The 22,561-nt window shown below is 39.3% G+C and overlaps 1 long non-coding RNA gene across 1 annotated transcript in view; it reads right to left on the minus strand.

Annotated features, from left to right (window-relative positions):
• Nucleotides 1-4,616: 4,616 nt before the first annotated feature.
• The window catches only part of LOC138166181 (uncharacterized), a 69,672-nt gene continuing 51,727 nt past the window's right edge, over nt 4,617-22,561 (minus strand). Inside the window, exons 3-4 of the long non-coding RNA XR_011169560.1 lie at nt 7,859-8,331; nt 4,617-4,753 (exon numbers count right to left, since the gene is read on the minus strand). This is a non-coding gene — a long non-coding RNA (uncharacterized lncRNA). The remainder of the gene's footprint in view (nt 4,754-7,858; nt 8,332-22,561) is intronic.

Here is a 22,561-nt window from a genome sequence, read left to right on the forward strand (position 1 = left end):
CATTGTTGCAGACTGTAGGAAAGAATCAATCAGGGAAGGATAAAAGATATTGTCATGTAGTAGTGAGGAACCAGCTGAAATTAGACGTTAGTTTTAGTGAACCTAGTCAATATGACTCTAACTTTCTTTAGGAATGTTGAGTCACCAGTGATTAGTAATGAAGAAGGCAGGAGGTGGAGGTATCCTAGGGCTGCAGTTTGCCAAGCTGTGACTTGCAGTAAGTCAAGGGAGTAAGGGATTCAAGGGTAACTTTTCATATGTGGCTGAACTAATCAGCACTAAGGTCTTTATCATGAAGGAAGGGAAGTTAGGGCAGAGCAGGGGTGATGGAGTGGAGGTTTTGGTGAGGACAAAGACAAGGAGGCTTATGAGGTGGATTTACTATTTAGATTACATGTGTATGAAGGATTCATGATTTTCTTCAATACTTGGAAATTCCATTGTGGCAACTCTCCACACTGACATATATCTCTGTTACTCAGTAGGCAGGTCCTGCAGAAAAGCTTTGGCTGCACAGAGTAAGTCCCTCCTGCTCATATGGCTATTAATGTTAGAATTCGAACTCACGGTCTCTCTGGCTCAATTCCCTACACCTTGCTGCTTCTGCATCTCAAGTATCAATAACTGAATTAATGTTTGGATATCTAAGAACTGTGATTTTTAGCATGTCCTGCCCCTTTGCTCTAATTTCGCCACCAAGGAGGCTAAGAATCAGAGCTGTTGGTATTTTCATCAGTTTCATAGATTGTCATGACCTTACAGTTCATTACCTAGTGGGCAATCTGCTGGCTATGAGCCTCTCTGCCCTTAGCAATACTAGACTTCAGAAACAGCCTGGGGCTACAGTCAAAGCTTTCCTAGCTAAGTAGAAACTCCCCGAGTTTTGTGCTCCATTCTCTTTGGCTTCAAGAGCCCAGGGGTGCCTCTGTGTTGTGATAGAGCATAAGATGAAGGCTTCACTGGAAGATTGCTTTTAGTCTGAGATCACTTTTGCACATCACTCAAAGGCATTAACAAACAGAAATAATAAGAGAAAATATGTAGTCCTTTAAATGTAATACAAAATATTAATTTTGAAGAGTACCATTAAATACTTTTCCTCTCCTTGCATTCTGATACTATAAAGACTACTATGGGATTGATAGAAGGTTATACACATGATATATAGCTCAAAAGAAATCTGCAATGAGATGCAGGGAAGAATAAAGTTCTACCTGAACTCAGCATCAACCCTCTAAAGCTTGAGAGCACGTATGATTAAACCCCACTGTTGCTAATGGTTATAAAATTAATCATTCTGTTTTGAGTGTTATAGAAATAAGAAGGAAAAAAATCTCACTGTAATAGGAATCCTCAGAAGATATAAATCTATTTAAGAGTCTACATCTCAACCATAATATATTCTTCTCTCAGCAAAAGTACTAACAAGATGAAAATTTGATGTCTGTCCAATTTAATTCAGCAAGCATTTATTAAGCACCTACTGTAGAGATTACAGTTGAGAAGGGGGATATGAAATATTAATAGATAACTAAAATGAAAGATAATCTCAAGAATATATTGAGTGCTGGAGGGAACTTCATACAATTTCTCGATAGAGACGAGTGGCCATCATGACTGTTCATTTATTAGTGGGCCGGTACGTAGCATTAGTTATAAACCCTCACCAAGGAATGCTGGTATCAGGAATACGTCCTCAGTGGTGCTTTTCGCATAGTTTTTAAGCATCCTCCTTACCCCCAATCAACAGGAGGAATATGAGGTTCCAGGGGAGGTAATCAGGAAGCAATACAATGTAGTTACTGTCTTGTGTGAACTCTCTGACCCTCTTGGGCCTTCTCTTATATCCAAGAGATAACTAGAAAAGGGTATATTTGGAAATTTGTTCTTAATCTACCCTCTTCCAGGTGGGACTTCCTAAATAACAAGAGGTCTGTCATAGAGAAGAAAGGATAGACTGTGGAAGAGACAAGGGGATTATGGAGTAGCGCCACACCCTCCCCATTGGCTCAAACCTAATGCCAATTGAGAAATCACAGGCCAGGCTGTCGATCATAGAATGGATAAAATATAGTTATTTTCAGGATTGATGGGGAGAGCATTTGCTTACCTTGGAGGTTCCTGATTGTTCTTGTCTTAGACCCCTTCGATGGTCTGCTTAATGTTTTTAATGCACAAAATATAAACGTAGGACTGCAAAAGAAGCCAATTATATTGAAATACAGTCATCAGAATAATTTTAACTACCAAGTTCATAGTCCCCCCCCTTCCCTTCAGATTACCTGAACATGTTATGGCTGTAAAACAGGAGTAGCAGGCACCTGATGAGAGAATGTAGGAAACCCCAGGCGATCTATGACATTACATACAACTTTCATGTAGATTGTCCTGAGAACTGCATGCTCTATTCTTTAAAGATGACCATTTACCTGGTTCTGAGGGCATGGAGGACACTGATGGGAAGTTCCTACCTAGCCCATCTCCCCAAGAGTAGACAGAGGTATCCACTTTTGTGCTTTGGTTGAGGAGCCAATGCCTCATGAAAAAAATGAGACAGCTAGGGATGAACTGCACTAGACAGAACTAATTGGACAGAGGAATTATCATCATTACCGAGACAGTTCGCCTAAGCAGTAGGAGTAGCTTCCCTGGTGACTTAGGATGCTTTTTGGCAGTGGAGGGAGAAGTGCAAACCAAGGCAGAATTTCAAACTATAAAAATTAACCAGAGATCCCCAAAGTGAAATCCAAGAAGGCACGAACCACTGAGAACAAAATAGAGGCCAACCCAGACTTCTTATGTTATTAAAGAGTAAAGGCAGGCATATTATTCCAGTTATTCTGAGTCCTCCTCCCCAAGAGGCCAGGGGCCTTGGGCCCCAAGGTCAAGGCTGTCCACTTTGGGAGATGGGTGGTGGTCTGACACAGCTGTGGTGGAGATGCATGTACTTGAAAGGGGAACTAGTCCTTGGTTTTCTAAAAGTTAAAATCCAGTGGACTGGCATCAGGAAATAGAGATGGAATTGGGGAGAATTTTAACCCCTGCCCCAGCAACACTTCTAGGGTCATTTCCACTTAGATTCATGGTATTCCTATGTAACCGTGACCAAGAGAAGAAAAAAAAAACTCTTGCTGTGCTGGATAGTGGCTCCTGCTTGGTCTTTATAGTCTCATATTTGATGAAGAAAACATGAAGCATGTGTTTCTATAACCTGTTCAGGGCCTGTACCCCTGTACTCTGAGTGAGAAGGGCTAATGATATTTTTTAATAGATATGTAATAAAATAGAGTTTCCCAGGGAAGTAGTGGGTGTCACTGGGAAGGTTGATACCATGGTCATGGTATACCCAGACCCAATCACTTTTTCCAGTGTTCCAGCATTTATTTGGACTAACCCCAATCTATTCAAGTTACAAGAGGAATAGGGCATGTAGTGAGCTAAGTTTCAGTTCCTGAACACTTCGACCACCCATGGCTTTTGTACAGACACTGGAGGACCGAGGACACTGCTAGCAGAAAACACCAAGGGGTGGGGTAGTTCAGTGCTCTAAAAGAATGCACAAAACCCATAACTCAGGGTTAGATTCAGAGAAGTTTACCACTGAGAAATGCTTGGGAAATAGAAAGATCATCTGACAAAGACACTCAGTACAGGGGCTAAGGTGATTTTGCTGCTTGATTGGGATATGAAATCTTCCCCAAAATATGTACCCATAATCAATCTCCAATCAACCCAAAAGCATTTATTAAACAACTATAACATGCTCGGCACTAGACAATGATAGTGTCTGCCCTCAAGGAGCTTACATTCTAATTGGGGAAATAGCACTTATGTAAGTAGATATAATATATACACAACATGATTTGGAGTTAGGAGGCAGTAGAAGTTGTTGGAGATCTAGGAAGGCTTCATGTAGGAGTTGACTTTTGAGCTGAACCTTGAAGGGAAAGAAGGATTCTCTGAAGCAGACATGAGGAATGAGAGCATTCTAGTCCTGGGGGACAGTCTGTATGAAACCACAGTCCAGACTTCCTCTATCATGCTCCAGCTCTTCATCCTGAAGCTCGATCACTCCATGTGTGTGTGTATGTATGTATGTATGTATGTATGTATATGTATGTATGTATGTATATACATATAGTTATTCCTAAAACTGCCTTGAATTTTTTTCATACACACATATATGCATTTATTAAGGGCCTACTATCTAGTGAAGAAAACACACAATTATGTACGGACAATGTATACAGGATAAATTGTCGAACTCCGATGGAAGACACTAGGACTAAGGGAGATGAGGACTGTTTTTTGCAGAAGGTAGAACTTTAAATGAGATGAATGCCTAGAAAACAAGAAGGTAGAGATGGGAGACAAAATTTCAAGATGAATGAGATTCAGCAACTTAATTTATACCTATGATCATAATCATTTGGAAGGCTAATATTTGAGCTCCCTCAGCACATAAAAGAGTTTGAAAAGCTGATAACCAGACATTTTACATTTTCCCGACATTTAGCACATCTATGTGTTTATTCCTAGCATGGGTCTGCTGGGACCATGATCCTAGCTTGAGTCCGTCCTCTTGTTGGTGACTAACTTACTTGGATGCAGATTCTTCCCATGGAACCAGCTCCTGTTTACTCTGGGGACACCACAGCCACTACCTTGAAGGTTTCTCAGGACCCTCAGACCTTTTAGAGCTCATCAGGTCATTGCCAGACCTAGACACATCCATCACAAGAAACCAGTTTGCCTAGAATTCAGGAAAAAACAAACACAAAAGAGCGAGGCAGTCATGTGCTCATGGCCACATAGAAGATAGGTGGGATAAAGGGCAATTGCTCCTTCTTCCACTCAACACTTCAGATGTAGCTTGAAAAATCCCTCCCTATTTGAAACCAGAAAGGAAACAGGAGTGGGGGAATATAGTTGACTATTTGCTTTTGTACAGACATGGAGGCATTAGGTTTTCTGGCTCAGCAGTCAATTAAGGGACTTTACACTCACATCCAGAACCCAGGCACTCCCTCTGCCCAAACTTACATAACTTTGGCTAGAACCAAGAATGTTGTGTGGGCATGCTCTATAGTGGGGAGGGAAGAGAGCTTAATCCAGATGTGTTCAAGTAATTTGAGACCTGTATCAATTCTCTCAAAGTACTAGAAGCTTGAAATACTTATCTGGAGAGCATGACATATGTAAGAGAAGGCCATGTGGCATAATTGTAGACATCTCATAACTTGATGTATAGAAGGAAGTCAAGAACAACAAAACAAGGGCACATCCACTCCCTGAACTGAGGCAGCAGCTCATCCCTCTACAACTAAATGAGCACCCACCCTTAAAACAGGGCTCACCCAACTCTGCTTTTGATTCTCTAGACTTTGCTACTCTGCTAAGCTTCCTTCTCAACCTAAAACTTTTCTCATCCTAGAACCTTCTCACCTTCCTCTCCCAAAAGTCCTTTTTCCCACTGGCAAGTTTCTCCTGGGGCCCTCCATTTTGAAGAATGGCCCCAGGACAATCATCCTCCATTTCTCTCCTGGATTTACTTCTGACTTCTTGGATTTTGTCCCTATGCAGATACCTCCCCCACCCAACCCCCTTTTCAGCTCCCCAGTAGGATGTAAGCTGCTTGAGGATAGGGACTGCCTTTCTTTTTGCTTGTATTTGGATTTCCAGTGGTTAATACAATTCCTGGCACATTGAAAACATTTAATAAAAACTGGTTAACTGACTGACAGTAGCTGATACTTTCAAAGAGGTAGTAATTGCTAGTTCTAAATCATATACTGCCTTCTGGGAAGGCTGGCACACAAATAATATAATGTATATAAGATCTATTTTATTTAACTATAATATGTGATGTCACAATAATATGTATCTGCATGTGACCCATATATCTATCTGCTTAGTATTAAGACCAGACCTGCTGTTTCTTTGATGTAGGATATTCCCAGTGAGAAAATTCCCTTTACCAATGAAGTTTGACACCTCTGCTGCAGCTTAGAGTGTCAGAGAGGTGTCTAACTATAGTCTGATAGTGGGTTCTTAATAAATGCTTGTTAAAAGAACAAATTTAATTTTCATTTTCATTAATTTAAAAAATTATGAACAACTTTAAGCACTTTTCTGTTATACTCTCTTCCCATTTTTTAGTCTAGTCTAAGTTATCAAATAAAGGGCTGGCAAACTCTACTGCCTGATTAGTCAAAGACAATGTAGAAAACCAATGTAGCTAATTTAGAAGAAGAATAATTTAGGAGAGAGCATAGCATATCAGAACTGAAATATGGATCTTAAATCTGTCTTTATAAAGGAGTCATTTTTCTCTAATATTCTGATTTGGGTCATTTCACATCCAGTTAAAATGTCCTGTTCACGAAGCCATGAAGCATATTTTTCCCTGTTAATGGAGATTGTTCCTTATTGCGTTTTCTGGTGTTGTGCTGTGACTACTAAATGATATTTAATATGCTTTCTCCAGTCTTTTCTACAACCAGAGTTCATTCATCCACATTTTCATCCAACAACCATTTATTAAGTAACTACTATATGCATACATGGTTCTTGCCCTCAAGTAATTCAGTCTCCTCATCTGTAAAATGAGTGGGTTGGACCAGATGGCCTCGAAGCACCCATCCCACTCTAAAACCATGATACTATGATCCTTACTATTTCTGAAAACACATTTTTAAATCATCTCCAAATTTCTGACCTCCTGGACTATGCACCACAGCTACTCAGTGTTTCTGAATGTCAACTTGACTGAGTGTCAGTTCAATGGGAGTCACTACATTGGATTCAATAGAATCTATAGAAGGCAAGAATCATAGAGCCTCGGTGGTGGAAGGGACCCATAAATTATGTAGTCCAGCCTATACATAAGCAGGAATCCCTTTTGTAAAACTGCTAACCAATGATTGTTCAGTATCTGCTATAAAACCTTTAGTGATGCTGAAATCAGTAAAGTAGCCCCTTCTAATTTGGGACAGTTTAATTCTAGACCCAGAATCCAAGAAAAAGGAGATAGTCCACAGTGTTCTGCTTTTGCCAGGCCATATTTAGTTCTGGGTACCACACTTTAAGAGTAGCAATAATGAACTGGAGGGCAACCAGGATGGTGAAAGGTCTTTAGGTCATGGAATGTGAAGATCAGTTAAAGAAATTGGGTGTGTTTAGCCTGGCAAAGAAAAGACTTGGTGGGAACGTCATAGCTGTGTTTAAGTGAGGTCAAGATAGCTTGCAATGGATGGAAGTTGAAAAGAGGCAAAGGTAGGTTCTCTATCAGAAAAAAAAACACCAAAAACTCCTTAATAATAATAGTGCTGTCCCCAAATGGAGCATGCTGCCTCAAAGGTAATTGGGTTGTCCCTCATTGGAGGTCTTTGGTATTATGTAGAAGAGTTACTTTTTTAAAGGGTAGGTTGAACTAGATCAGGGGTGGAGAACCTGCAACCTCCAAGGCCACATGTGGCCTTCTAGGTCTTTAGGTGTGACCTTTTGACTGAGTCCAAGTTTTACTGAACAAATCCTTTAATGAAGAGGATTTGTTCTGTGAAGTCATTTTTCTCCCTCCCCTTGCCACCCAGATGGCATAGAAAGTAAGGGAGAGATTAGGTAAGGAGGCACTAATATGCTAACATATGCATATATGTATACACACATACATGTATATACATATATGCATACATACACATATATGTATATATGCACACATATCTACCTACATACATACATCTTGTTTATTCCTTTAGGAAATGTGAATAAGTTCTCTATTGAATTGAAAGGAAAACTTGGCCAAAATTTACTGATCAAAGTCATGTACCCAAGGCCTTTAAAAAGTAAGTCTGCTTACCCTGGGAAGGATTGAAGTGTTAGAGGCAAGGAGAAGCTTTGTAGGGTGTAATTCCCACATTCCTCCACCAGCTCTACCAGTGGAGGGAAGGGAATGGATTTTCACATCTCTCCCCCTTTTTCCATTGGCCATTAAATCTTTTAATGCAGTTGTTTATCTGGTAGGAGATACTTCATCCAGAAGGAAGTAGTTTGGGGAATCAAGAAATTCAAATCAGGGATAAAAACAGATCTTCTGCCCTTGGATGGTAGGGTGGGAAAACAGTGTGAAGATCCTCCATCATTTTCCAAAGCATGGTTCAGCAACTTTCCCACAATTTCTTTCAGTTCTCTGGGATACCATATATGCCCACCTGTTGACTTGAACTCATTGAGGACAGTGAGATGTTCTTTGATAGCATCTTCATTAGGGTTGAGTTCTAATTTCCTATTATAAAGTTTTGTTTTATACTTCCTTGTCTGCGGATCCTCCTCCTTGATAGAAAAAGAGAGAGCAAAACAGAAGTTGAATACTTTTACCTTCTCTTCACTGTCCCCAGTTTAGGTGTAATCTACACCCACTGGGGGCCCTATCCTTTCTTTGATCTTCTCCTTGTCCCCAGTATAGCTTAAAGAAATCCTTTCTGTTTTCCTTAGCATTTACCAAAAGCCTTAGCTTCTCATGGGCTTTAGCGCTCCTGCCATTTTTCAGAAAGCCATATAAATAGTCTTTGTCTTAAGCCCTTTAGGATCTAACAATTTCATGGAGGAACCAAGCCAACCAAAAGTAAGAAAACAAAAACACATGTCCAGAACATACACTTATACATAACTAATTACAGCTGTGCTAAAAGGATTGTCTAAGTGATGGAAGAAACTAGGGTCAGGAAATATTAATCTAGGTGGCTTCAGAAGGGAGTTAATTCACAAATCCAATTTGGCAAGAGCAGAGGGACTCAATTAGAGAGAAGAGAGGAGGATATTTAAATTTGGGTGGATACTATGAGTGAATGCTTAGAAGTAGAGCTGGTTCTAGGGACAAATATGGGTTTAGATGACCATTTTCTAGACTGAGGTGCAGGATATGAGACAGCTTATTGAAATAAAAATGTAGTTAATTAAAATGTGGCTAATGGCTAGAGTGTTTTGAAGTACATGATTAGGAGTTTTTATTTGATTGGGCAGGCAATTAAGAGCCACTTTGAGCTTCTGAAAATGGAAAAATAAGAACGAAATTATACTTTAAAAATAGTCATTTCAATTCAACAAACTTTCATTAAGCATTAGTATGTGAAAAGCACAATGGTGCTAGGTACTGGGGCAAAAAGGTTGAAAACCAACTTGGTTCCTGCCCTCAAGAAACCTAGATTCAAATACAAAGGAATAAATACAAGTAAGTTTACTAATATATGAAAATAAATAAAATTTTAAAATATTAATAAAACAAGCAAATTATTCTAACAAACAAATATGATATAAAGTAAGATGTGATAAGAGCACAGGAGATACCAACAAATTGTTCTATGAAAATTAGAGAAGGCAGAGACGCTTCAGCTCTCAGGGTTGAGAAGGAAACTTTCTTGAGTCAATGGTACCTGGGTTGGATATTGAAGAGAAAAATTTCCACATGGATATTAATGTCCAAAAGAAAGTTTTTAGAAATATTACACTTCAGGTATGGAGAATAGCCTGCCCAAATCCAAAGAAGTGGGAAATTATGGGGTAAACTCGGAAAATAGTCCAGTCTGGCTTCAATGCTGAGTGTGTAAAGGGCTATAGTGGGAAATAAGGATGGGAAAGCAAGTTGGAGCTAGACTGAAGGTTCTTAAGTGCCAGACTATAGGGTGTCTATTTCATCCTAGATGTAATAGGGAGCCACCTGAAGTTAGAAATATCAATAAACATTTCAATCAATTAATCAATAAGCATTCATTAAGTGCCTACTATGTGCCAGGCACTGTCCTAGGGGCTGGTTACACCTAGGCATTTGGAATGCTATTTTGGCAGCTATATGAAAGATGAATTGAAGACAGGAGAGACTGGAAGCAGACTGACCAGTTGGGAAGCTATTACAACAGTCTAGGTGGTAAGTGATGAAGGCAAGTCCCATCCAGTGGTGCGTACCAGGGTGAATAGAGGTCAGGGAACATGTGTAAAAGTTAATGTGAAGGTGATAGCCGTCAGAACTCCCTGCTTAAAACAAACTGGCTAGTTAGATGTTCCATGTTCCATTTCTCATCTTGGAGACTTTGTTCAGCCCATAGCTCAGGCATGGCATGTGCTCCCTCCTCATCTCCACTTTTTTGATTCCCCAGCTTTCTTCCAAAGACAGTTCAGGTGCCCTTGTGACACGATGCCCTTCCCGATCCCTCTAGTAGTTGGTCTACTTTCCCTCTTGAAATGACTTTAGGTGATGGCATATTTTTCCTATGTACTTATTTATGGACAGCTTGTATCTTCCTAGTACAATGCAACTTCGGCTGAGACAGAGATTGTCCTCCTTTATCTTTTTGTTCTTAGCACTTAGCACAGGGCCTGGCACATCCTAAGTGCTTCATATCTGAATAGAGTTAGAAGTAAAATGCAAAGGATTTAGCACCTGGGTGATGGTGGAGGAAGGCTAAAGGAGTAGGAAAAGTTAAAAAAAAATTCTGAGACGTTAAGCCTTGGTGTGAGGAGGATGGCGGTGTCATTTACAGAAATAAGGAAGCTGGGAGAAGGTGCATGTCTAGGTGGAAAGATAATAAGTTTAATTTTGGATTTGCTCAGCTTGGGGTGCAGTGGTGGCTATAGAATGGGAGCTTCGAGGAAAGACTGATATATATCTATATCTCTACATACGTATTTATATATGCACATCTGGGAGCCAACTGCTTAGAGGTGAGGGTATCATTGCTGAGCTGAGGAACACAGGGAGAGCAAAGTGCTGACTATGCAGCTTTGGGGGACCTCAGCACTATGGGAGGGCAGAAGGCAATGTACCAGCAAAGGAGATTGACAAGGCACAGCCAGCCAGCTAAGGGCAAAAGGAGGTGAGGAGAGTGTTCAGAAGAATGGGATGGGGTGGTCAAGTGTGTCATATGCTGCAATATGATCAAGGAGGATGAAGAGGGAGAAAAGGCCATGACATTAGGCAGTTGAGCTACATGAAAGATGGCCTTTGGGAAAGCTCTTTCAGTGGAATGGTAGGCTCAGAAGCCAGACTGCAAGGGACTGAGGTGTCATACATCCTCCTCTTCATAGAATAGGCTTGGCCCACAGAACATACTTTTTACTCTTTCTTTGAAGGTACTGCATAGTCAAATCAAAAGCAAGTTATCAGGCTGTTTTTTAAAGTTGTGCATTTCCAAAATATCAGTAAAAATGGAAAGTCCATCAAAGGTAAATACTATGTTTGACAGTAAGCAACTAATACTTTTTTCCTGGATATATATTAATTTTTTAAAAAATTATTTATTTTTTGATTTATGGAATAAAACAAGCATTTCCATAACAGTACAATTTTTTAAAAAGATGATTGCACAAGAAACTGCAAATCTACTATATGCAACTTTTTAAATCCTTTTAAAATTATAATAAAATTATCACATAAATTTCTCCCCCTTTTTTTCTCTCCCCCTCACCCCAGAGAGGGCTACCCTTAGACACATTATTTTTTTAAATAGTACCTGCATTTTCTTTGATGCTGTGAAATCAGAGTAAATATTGATTTTCTCTCATCTTTTGAGGCTAGGCTTAGGTTTAAGAAATGTTTACAGGAGCAAGAGAGAACTTCTTTTTGCTTTAGTGAATCTATAGACTAGTTAAAAGGAACTGGGACACATGCCTTTGTAGAAGCTGTTCCCAGTTGTTCCCTGGTTATATTAGCAGAATAATGACGGCTTCCATTTTCATAAAATTCTCCAAGGCTTTAAACTAATACTGAGAAACTAAGCTTCTCTGAATGGAAATAAAATGGTCATTTCCCCTGTGTCCAGTAATGGAAAGAGTCTTCTTCAATTAGGGGCATGTAAACATTACAAGGAAGGAGAAGCCGGGAGGGGAGTTCTGTAACTGCTCTGAAATGTACATATCTAATTTGCAAAGGCAAAGTTAATTTTTTTCCACTCAAAGAAAAATGAATTGACATGGCATGTGAATTTGACCACAGCGTGATTTTTCTCTCTCTTGTTCTTCTCTAATAAAAATCAAAGGGTTCAATTTTTTGTCTTTACTCTTTTTATTTTGAGAGGAAAAAAAATTGGTTTTGTGGTAAAGATTTCAAAATCAAGTTGTTTTTTGAATAAGTACCAGATCAGCCATTCTTTCTGCATAGTGACAATGTGGTGACAAAAGAACAGGGTGAGTGTATGTGGAAAGTTTAGATTTAATTAACTAAGAGAAAATGTGATATTTTTAGACTAACCATCGTGTTTCATCCTAGCAATATAGGATTAATGTTTATGGACACATTTCCATAAAATGACATAGGCTGAAAATCTGATATATTTGTGTGTGTGTATATATGTATGTGTGTATATATGTGTACATATATGTGTGTATATATGTATACTATGCAATAAGTATATAATACTATAATGTACACAGGGGTTTTTCCATCTGTGTAATTCTGTAGAATATAAATGTATACACAAATATATGTATTTACTAGCATATGTAGTATACACCATGGTAGACATATGCATACATATATATGTCTTAGTGTAGTTTTTAAAATGTCAGAGTTGAGACATGAAGCTGTTTCTGGAGACTCATAAGAGTTGCTACCATTTGGTCCTCATTCATCTCACAGGATCATGAAATCTCAGAGCTGGAAGGGTACCTCAGAAATCATCTAATCTATCCTGTATCTGGCCATGAATACACTCTAGAATATCCCTAATAAATGGTTAACCAGCGCTAAACACAGTGTCTGGAACTTAATAAATGCTTGTTAACTTGACTTGATTTGCTTAAAGACCTCTAAGGAGGGAAAATCTTCCATCTCCTGAGGCATCATCGTCATCATCATCATCATCATCGTCATCTTTCTCCTCCTCCTTTCCCCTTCTCTTTTTCCTCATCCTCTTCATCTTCCTTTTTTTTCTTCTTCTCTTTCTTCTTATCCCTCCTCCTCTTCTTGTATCCCATGGCCCACAGATTCCCAAACTGATATTTATACAGTACTTTAATATTTCCAAAGTGCTTATCTGATTCTCACAATACCTCTGAAATAAGTAATAGAGGTATTATTTTCATTTCAGAGATGACTGATACTACATATAACTCACTCCCCTTCTTCTCACCATTCACCCCCAGACAAGGAAGAAGCAGCACCCTCCCCACCTTGACTTTTAGAGAGGTTAAGTTACTTGCTCCTGGATGTCCATCCAGTAAGTATCAGGGAATGATATGAAACCAGACTGGTTCTGAATTAAAGTTCAGTCCCCCTTCTTCCACTGTATGATGCTGCCCATCAGCTGTAATTATCTCCCTGCATCTTGCCCTCTTCAGGCTGAACATCAACTGATCTTGTTATGACATGAAGTTAAGGAGAATCACTCTTCTGGTCACCTTCCTATGGACACTCCATAGCGTGTTAATGACCTTCCTAAAATGTAGTGCCAAGACCTGAACACACGACTATAAGACATGGTTTCATCAGAGCAGAATATCATCAGCCTATAATGATATCTCCTCAAATGACAGAATGTAGCTAAGGTACTGTGCCAAGCTAAAAGCAACTATTGTTGTTGTTATTATTACTCATAAGATTGAGACTTAAAGCTAATTGGGACCTTAGAGGCCATGGAGTTCACTGCCTTCATTTTACTGATGAGGAAACTGAGGTTCCAAGAAATTAAGTCACAGAGTAAATGACAGAGCTAGGATTTGAACCCTCATGCTCTGACTCCAGTTTCATTGAGTCACAACAGATATCATGCTTTTCTTACTGCAGTTCAAAATTGCTTTAGATTCTTTGGCTTCCATAGCACACTATTAAATCATAGGGTTCCACGAGGCACTGGGCAACCATGAGTAACATCCCACTCACAGCCCCATCTCTCAGATATTGATGGGTGCAGCTGATCTAGTCCAGCACACGGGAAAAGAAAATAAGATGGACATAATGAAAAAGTCATAACCATGTTGGCCATCCTCCTGGCAGTCTATCTGTTTGACTTCCTCTACTCAGAACTAAGTTTGTAACTAAGAGAAATGCTAAGAGAAACAGTCATGCTGATTTCCTGCTCCAGGTTGCCTTCCTGGGTTTCAATGGGGATGAAGGAAAATGCATTGTGATATCCCTAGTGGGGAGGAGCCAGGAAACAGATTGTACTGTAGAGGAGTGCCGCTCTTTCAAGAGCTATTATTGAATGGCAGAGGCAAGACTGCAGACCCAGCTAACAGCTCAGAGATAAAGAGCCACCACTGAGTAGGAAATTGGGCTTTTCCAATTTGCTGATTGGTTTCCTAATACTAGGACTGAACCCTGGCTAGATCATTTTGGTGTCCTGGAGGGAGCTGTCCAATTCAATGGAGATCCATAAGCCTATTGTGATTCAAAAAATTGGAATTTGGAATTAAAAAAAAGTTAAAGTTGTCACTCATTACTACAAGCCTTAGGAAATATTTATTTCCCCACTTGGGGACTAAGTTTTTGCATCTTTAAAATGAGTCTGGTGGACAAGATAATCTACACAATTCTTTCCTGTTCTAATAATGTATTTTCCTAGAATATGCTAAATAGCATATAACCCCTTCTTTGCTAGTGGTATTAAATGTGATATTTCATAATTGAAGGCCTCATTGGGTCTTAGGATGTCCCTCAAGTGAAGGCCTCATTGGGTCTTAGGATGTCCCTCAAGTTTGGATCTGAATCCCTCTAAATCTCTTGGGGACAAGGCAGGTTTTCCTTTCCTAGGAATAGTTTCATTCTGGGTAGAATGGCTTGAGGTATAAGTAGCAAACTTTGCCTGCTTAAGTGAGAAAGGGACCATTTAGGACCAGTACTTGACATATAGCTTGTACTTAAGCTAGAATTTCCTTAGGTCAATTCAATTTCATTGAATTTGACAAAGTAACATCTATTCCCTGGAAATTTCTTACTGAGACCCAGGAACAAAGGCAGGAGCCGGACAGAAAGGTGTTTTAGCCAGCTGGTTTCTCTCTTTCTTCATGATTATCTCCTCTGCCCCAGAGAGTTAACTATCTCTCACATTAATGCCTGATTTTCTCCTCAGTAGTGATTCTTTACCTGTGGGGTGTTAGCTGGACCTGCAGTCCTGACTCTACCACTCAATAACTTATGGAAATGGGGTACTGCTCCCTCCATCTCAGGGTGCAGACTGTAGGGAGGGGAGGAATGGATTGCAGAGCACCCAGTATCAGTTATGTAAGCATTTACTAAATTTCTACTATGGGTCAAGTCAGTTAACATGCATTTATTTAGTACTTAGTATGTTCCAGATCCAGTAAGTGCTAGGGATACAAAACAAAGCAGATACACTTCCTCCCCTCAAGCAGCTTTGTTTCTAACAGGGGAGAAGGCATGCAAACAACTCGGGAGGTACATGATATATAAAGGAAAATTGGGAATAATGTCTGAGGGAAGGCATTGATGGGACAAGGGATGGCTTCTCATTGAAGATGGGATTTTAGCTGGGGACTTGAATGAAATCAGGACAGCCAGGAAGCAGAGGTGAAAAAGAGAGCATTCCAGGCCATGACATGGAGTTTTTACGATCAAGGAATCACAAGGAGGCCAGTGTCACTGGAGATTAAAGTCCTCGGAGGCAACCTTCGAGGGCATCTCGGCCAACACTCTCATTTTACAGATGAGGACACCTGGGCCCAGAGAACTCAAGTGACCTGCCCAATATCACAGAGGCTGAGCCTGGTTTCAGACTCAACTCCTCTGACTCCAACTCCAGGGATCAACCTACTGTGTGCTATGCTGCCCAACATATAGAATCACAATGAAACATGATTAAAAAAAATCAAAACCCTTTTCAGTTGGAGCCAAAGATGTTATAGCATGAAATCAGAGAACACCTGAATTCTGAAGTGGAAACATCCAAAAGACTTGGAAATGCAGGATCAAAGCTCATGGGAGGGGTTTCAATGAGAGTCATTTACATAGTAGTGATTTAGTTCAATTGAATAAAGATTTATTAAGTGCCTACTACGTGCCAGACAGTGTTCTAGGAGACTGGTGATAAGAGACAGATAAAAAGTGTAATTATTTTTAAAAATTGCTAGTAAATGAGATTCCTTTCTGAGTTTTAGGCATCACTGCTCCTAGTAATCATGCTTTTAGGTCATTTCAGTAGGAATTATGATGAAAAATATTTATGTCCTTGAATCAGATACATCCTAAGAATCTGTTTTCCAGGAAAAAGATAATCATTTAGCCATAAAAATAAAAATGACAAAGTTTTAGAAATGATTCTTTTATCTCAATGACATTCTTTTTGGGAAGTTGGTAGAATTTATTTGAAGTTGGTAGAATTGAAAGGGACATGATTTAGTCAAAAAGAGTTGATTGATTAACTGAATGATCAAAATTTTAAAAATCTATTAACATGTCTTTTGACTACTTTTGAAGAAATATTGATTCTAGACTCTAAATTAGATAAGTTAAAACTTACCGGTAAAAAATACCCCACAAATTATAGTGTATATTGTATTGTAAGCGTTTCCTCTGTAGATGAAAAGTGAACCAATGTAAAAATGATCTTAGGTTTTAGAAATGCTAATTTCATGGTTGGCTGATATCTATGTGAATAGGTGACTTGGTATGAAGAGAAGAAAGGATGGAGAGAAAAGCTGCTCAGAGAAACAGGAATAGAAAGGAGGGTAATTTGTTTGAAATTGAAGTCACTGCACTGGGTTATAGGAAAAAAAGTTCTTGAATTGGCCAGGTGAATCAGTTAAGAAAAAGCTTATAACTAGAAAATAACCACTGAGAACAATGTTGGGTTTTTTTCCTTAAAAAAGTTGTACTCATGTCTTTTGTTTCTTATGATATATTCTCTTCCTACTGCCCCCATCCTCAACCATGGTAATGAAGGCTCTCATCGCCTCTTATTCTTGGAACTTAGCACAGTACCTATGGTATAAAGGAAGAGCTTAATAAATGCTTATTAACTAAGAGAAATGCTAAGAGAAACAGTCATGCTGATTATCTGCTCCAAGTTGCCATCCTGGGTTTGGAAATGTTACAGAATCAATGGGGATGAAGGCAATTTCATTGTGATCTCCCCAGCAGGGTGGGGGCCAGAAAAGAGACTGTCAGAGCAGGTACCAGGACCAAAGGAAGAACTGGGAAAAGAGTGCAAGGCTGAGACTAAATCACAACACCAGCAAACCTTGGGTCAGAGACCTGGGATCCAGGTATCAGGACTGAAAGAGCTAGGGGTGTAATAGCTGTATGGAAAATGAAGCCAAAGTCAGTCCTCAGGTGACAACTAAGTCTAGGGGATTTAGGAAAATGAGGCTTTGTCATACCAGATAAGAAACAGGGTATAGAGTTAGACAAAAGGTACCTCAGTTTGCTGTTCTCATTCTGCTGATACATGTGAGTTTTTAAGTCTGGTTGTGGATGCCTGAACTCTCAATAAGACAGTTGCTTCCATTGGATATTCTTTGGCTAGAGGGCTACTCCTGCCACTTTATGGAACAGCAGTCAAAAGTAAGAGCTGAGTATGGAGGCTAAATTACCAAGAATGTTAAATAAGCAGGTGATAATAAAGAGGCGGTTACAGATATCTTCCTGAAGGCTTTGAAAGTTTCTGGAGGTTTGGCCTGACCATCCACATAAGACAGACTAATTGGATAAAAAAAACATCTCTTGCTCAGATTATGCATTTTGGATGGACAGTCTATATAGTGTTTGTTCATTAGTATGTATGTTTGGGACAGATAGGACATATGGACAGCTACTATGGCCCAGAGTTGGATAAGAGGGAGTAAACTAGATTGTTCTCAGGAAATTGAAAATTTCATCTAATAATGCATGAAGGCATTTAAAATACATGTTTTTGGTATTACTATATGATACATGGAGATATAGAATACAAATATCTCCAAGGAATTAAAAATGGACATCCCACAGAAGGAAATGAACAGACAACACAGTACGTATGAGAAGGCTACAACATATAGCCAGAGGGAAAAAATGGGAGCAATGGGTGGAAATTGCAAAAATGCAATTTTCCCTGTAAATAAAAACTTCCTAACAATTAAAGTGATTTGAAAGTGAAATTTGCAGTATTTGGAAGTATGGGATCTGCCCATACTAGAGATCTTTAAGCAAAGCCTAAATCACCACTTACCAGGTTTGTTGTACTAGGAATTCTTTTTCTTTTTTCTTATGAGCTGATGTCACTTCTGACTCTGAGATTATATGATTATGTGATAGAAAAAGCAATGAAATATGAGGCCTGTCTTTATGTAAACAGCTTAAGCTTTCCCCCCACATTTTGGTAATTTTTTTCCTTTTAAATGACAGAACAAAAGATATGTGGAGTTAATGCAGATGACTTACTGGAGAATAGGGTTACAAGTCAGGCATAAAGGGAAAAGCATCAGGTCCCTAAGACATCATTATTTGTAGGAGAAGCAATTGCTTGGAGGTGGAGAGTACCTTGACCATGGCCTTGATCTCTTCTCCCAAACCTTTGGCTGGAGGAGGATCCTGTAAACTTTGAAGAGTCTAGCAGAGTTTTGTATTTCCCTTCTTTCCACTGATATACAAGCAGCATCCCAAGAATATTCAAGTGGTATCTAAATCAGGAGCCAAGGAGAGACTGGACACAAATTCAAGGTTCTACAAGGTGCCCAGAAGAAAAAAACCAAAGTGCGCTCTACCTAAACTGAACGTCTGAAGACTCAGGTCAAGGGGCTTCAAGGAGTTGTAAGTTACTCCTTTCGTCACATGTCCCCTAATTTTGAGTCAACTTTCTCTTAGATTTTATGTAGATATGGGATAGTATATTACAGGATTTTATGGGGATGTTTTGTACTAACTTTAACCACATCAGGCCAACATTAATAGTAACCCCAAATCATGATGGAACACATACCCATGGGGACTTAGAACTGTAGCATTAGAGGGATATTCTCCAACTCCTCAGGGCTGATCCTAGAGCCCTGAGAGAATGTAGCAACAATATTCTAGGGATACAAGATGCTGATTAGGATGGGAATTTAGATAGCACCAGAGCATGGGCTACACAATGCAGATACTTCATTTTGGAGATGTTTTGGCTTGTTGCCATTAAACCAAGACTTGTTCATAAGACTTCTTTCTTTACTATCCTGCTAATATCTGGAATTTTCTCATTTATGGAACTTGTTTAGATGAATTAAAACTCTACCAGTACCTTCAGTGGTGAATACCCTATTTTTATCCACTTTTCTAGATGGAAGAATAATGCTATTTGAGAAATGATGCATACCTCCCATTTTTACGGAAGGCTCTTCTTAAAATTCAACATATCTTAGAGACAGTTAAAAGGGAGAAAACACAGTAGGAAAGAAAGATCATGTTTATATATTACATTCAACTCAACATTTAGCAGTATTTGTCAGATTCTTAAGTGAATCATTAATAGTGTGACATAAATAATGTAGCAGACCCAAGCCACCATTTTTTATTCACTTCGCATAGGGGGATTGTTAGGAAACTGCATGGTGAAGTAGATGAAGTCATAGGCTTATCAGTCACAGACCCTGAATGTGAATCTATCTCTTTCACTTACAACCTTACAATTAAATGAGGGGCTAGATTCTTTTAAGGTCACTTCCAGTTCTAAGTTTAAGGTCCTATCTTCAATAATCTTAAGATTCCATCCAGCTCTTGCTTTTCTAAAATTCCGCTTAGTTTAAAATCTTTTAACTTATGATCTGATAATATTTTTGAGACAGAGATCAGTTGCCAATAGTCTTTGTGCAACTGAAGGCTTTCTACATTTAAAAATCTCTATAGTGCAAATGGTGATTTAATTTTAACTCCAGTCACAGAAGAGAGCTCATAAATATCACGGTACCATAGACAATATCTCATCCCATACTCACCTTTCTGGCCACCCCAACACTCTTATTCCCTCTTTCTGTCATCCCCTTTTCATTCTATTTTATCATCTTTTTATCTCTATCATCAGCCTTGTTCTTTTCCCAATAACAGCTTCTATTCATCTCCATCCCAATATGCCCTAGGTCCTGTCTTCTCAAAATAGCTGACACACTTCAGCTCAAGGGCTACAGCAGTCACAATATCCATCTGTCCTTTTCCCATCTTTAGGTTGTCAGTGCTGGGAACACAGATAGATCTGGCTTGTGCTCCTACCTTGCTAGCCTCAAACCAATAACACAGATAGCATAAGGTCCCTAACCTATCTTTTTGAGTTCTCATTTCCTTTGCCTGTGTAGAGTCAGGAAATAAGTAATGCTCTGTTCATAAATTCCTCAAAAAAAAAAAGATAGTAATAACTGTGGCGAAAAATGAAAGTCAAAAAGTAACAGAATACAAGGCAGTTTTATATACACATACACGTGTGTATATATTGTATGGGTGTAATATATAGACACATCGATATATATTATATACAAAAATATTTTTAACACCACTTGACTAACTTATTTTATTAGAGGTAAGGGTGAGGGGTGTGGAGTTAACATTATAAGCAGTGACAGCTGGGACCTGAGGGCGGGAAGAGCACCTTCCCTCCCCATATATGCTCATGGCCAAAAATAAAAAATAACAGACTATGGGAGAGAGCAGCTGGGTCAGCAGTTGGGGGTGGGGAGGGAGACAGGCTCCGAAAAGGCAGCAGTGACAAGACCATGTGTGTGCAAAAAAGGGCTATGTGCTGACGGCTAAGATTCAAATACAAGGTTCTCCATTTTCTACATATATGTGTATAAATATGGAGTGAAAGTTTGGTTCCTTCTTTTCTCCCCTTCTGTTGCTTCTCTGTGCTGTTATCATGGGGCTAGTTGCCCTTCCCATAGAAGGTGAGCTTGATTTTCCCCATATCGGAAAGGGCTCAGGAAGGATTCTATCTGATGTATGGAAGAATGTTTTCCATGAAGTGGTGAAAAGAAAAGAGATCTCACTTAAGAGTCAGGAAAACATGTGGTCTAGTCTCAGCCTTGCCATTGTACTGGTGTGTTGTGGCCTAAGGAAAGCCATTTAATCACAATGACCCCCAATTTCCTCATCTATAAAAATAGAGGCTATTCATAAAGCCTCAAGTTTGGAAAGGACTCCAAAGAATGTCTGTTTCAACCATAACTGAAGAAGCAGAAGGATAACTGGGAAGCTTTGCACCTAGGGAATGAGGTGAAAAAGAAACGTGTCTTGATTTGGCTTGGGATGGGGTGAGGAAAGAAGTAAGGAGAAGGACTCCAAAGTACCAGCATAAGGTGAAGAACTCTCTGTGGCCTATTGAGGGCTGGGAATCCAGTCTTAGCCAATTCATCAAACCTTTCTTAAACTTATACTCTGTGTAAAGCACTCTGCTTGGCTCTTGGGATACAAAGACCCAAACTAAACCAAAACAAAAATATTCACTGCCAACAAGGAGTTTTCATCCTACTGGACAGTTCCAACCTGTAAACAGAGAAGTATGCACATGTTTCAGGAGAGGCCAGCACTAACAACTAGAGGCATCAAGAAAGGTCTGCCATAGGAGATAGCACCTGAAAGAAGCTATTTAGGAATTCTCTGAGTTCTGTCCTCTGGGGCCAAAATAGCAAGTCTAATTCCACTTTTATGTAACAGTTTTTCAAACACTTGAAGGAATAGTTCTTTTGGGGGAAAAAAAGACTTAGAGGGTTTTTAGTGGACTAAAAACTAAATATATAGCTCAAATAGTTTAAATAGTGATATAGCATTCATAAAGCACCTACTATGTGCCAGGCACCAGAGATAGACAAAAGTTAAATCATTGCTCTCAGGGGCAAGGGCTTACATTTTACAATGGATGACAAATATGTACTTATAATGTTTATACAAAACAGGTGAAGATAAATATAAAGTAATTTGAGGTGGGAGAATACACTAATATCTGGGGAGGGGGTTGGAATTAGTTACGCTTTATGTAGAAGTTTGTACTTGAGCTAAGTCTTGAAGAAAACCAGCTATGCCAAGGGCAGAGGTGAGAAGGGAATGTAGTCTACTCATAGAGGAAAGCTGGTAGAAGAATTCAAAGATGGAACATAGAATGTTGAGTATGAGAATGGCAATTGAAAAAGTCAGTTTGGCAGGATTGCAGAGCATGTAAAGGGGATTGATGTGGAATGAGGTTGGAAAGCTAAATTGTGGCTGGTTTATAAAAGCGTTGTGTGTCAGTTAAGTTTATATTTTATCTTAAACATAACAGGAAGCCACTACACTTTGAATATAGGATGAACATGGTCAGACTTCAAGAAAATCAATTTGATGGTCATGTGAAGGATGAATTAGGGAGAGGAGAGACCGGAGGCAAAGAAGCCAACTATGAGACTGCCACAGCAGTAGAAGCAAGAGATGAGTGGCACATGAATTAGGGCCATGGCTATGTGAGTAGAGAGAAGGGAGTAACAAGAGATATTTTGAAGGTAGAAGTCATAAGGCTTGGGAATTGGATATGTAGAGAGTGGAGTTGAGGATGACACTGAGGTTTTAGACCTGGGTGACTGGGTTTTGCCCTGGACAACAAAAAGAAAGTTTGGGAAAGAAGATTTAGAGGCCAAGATC

The sequence above is a fragment of the Petaurus breviceps genome, unplaced genomic scaffold (assembly GCF_028583685.1).
Source record: "Petaurus breviceps papuanus isolate PSGF00001 unplaced genomic scaffold, PetGlider_PUasm1.0 220, whole genome shotgun sequence".
Lineage (NCBI taxonomy): Eukaryota > Metazoa > Chordata > Mammalia > Diprotodontia > Petauridae > Petaurus > Petaurus breviceps.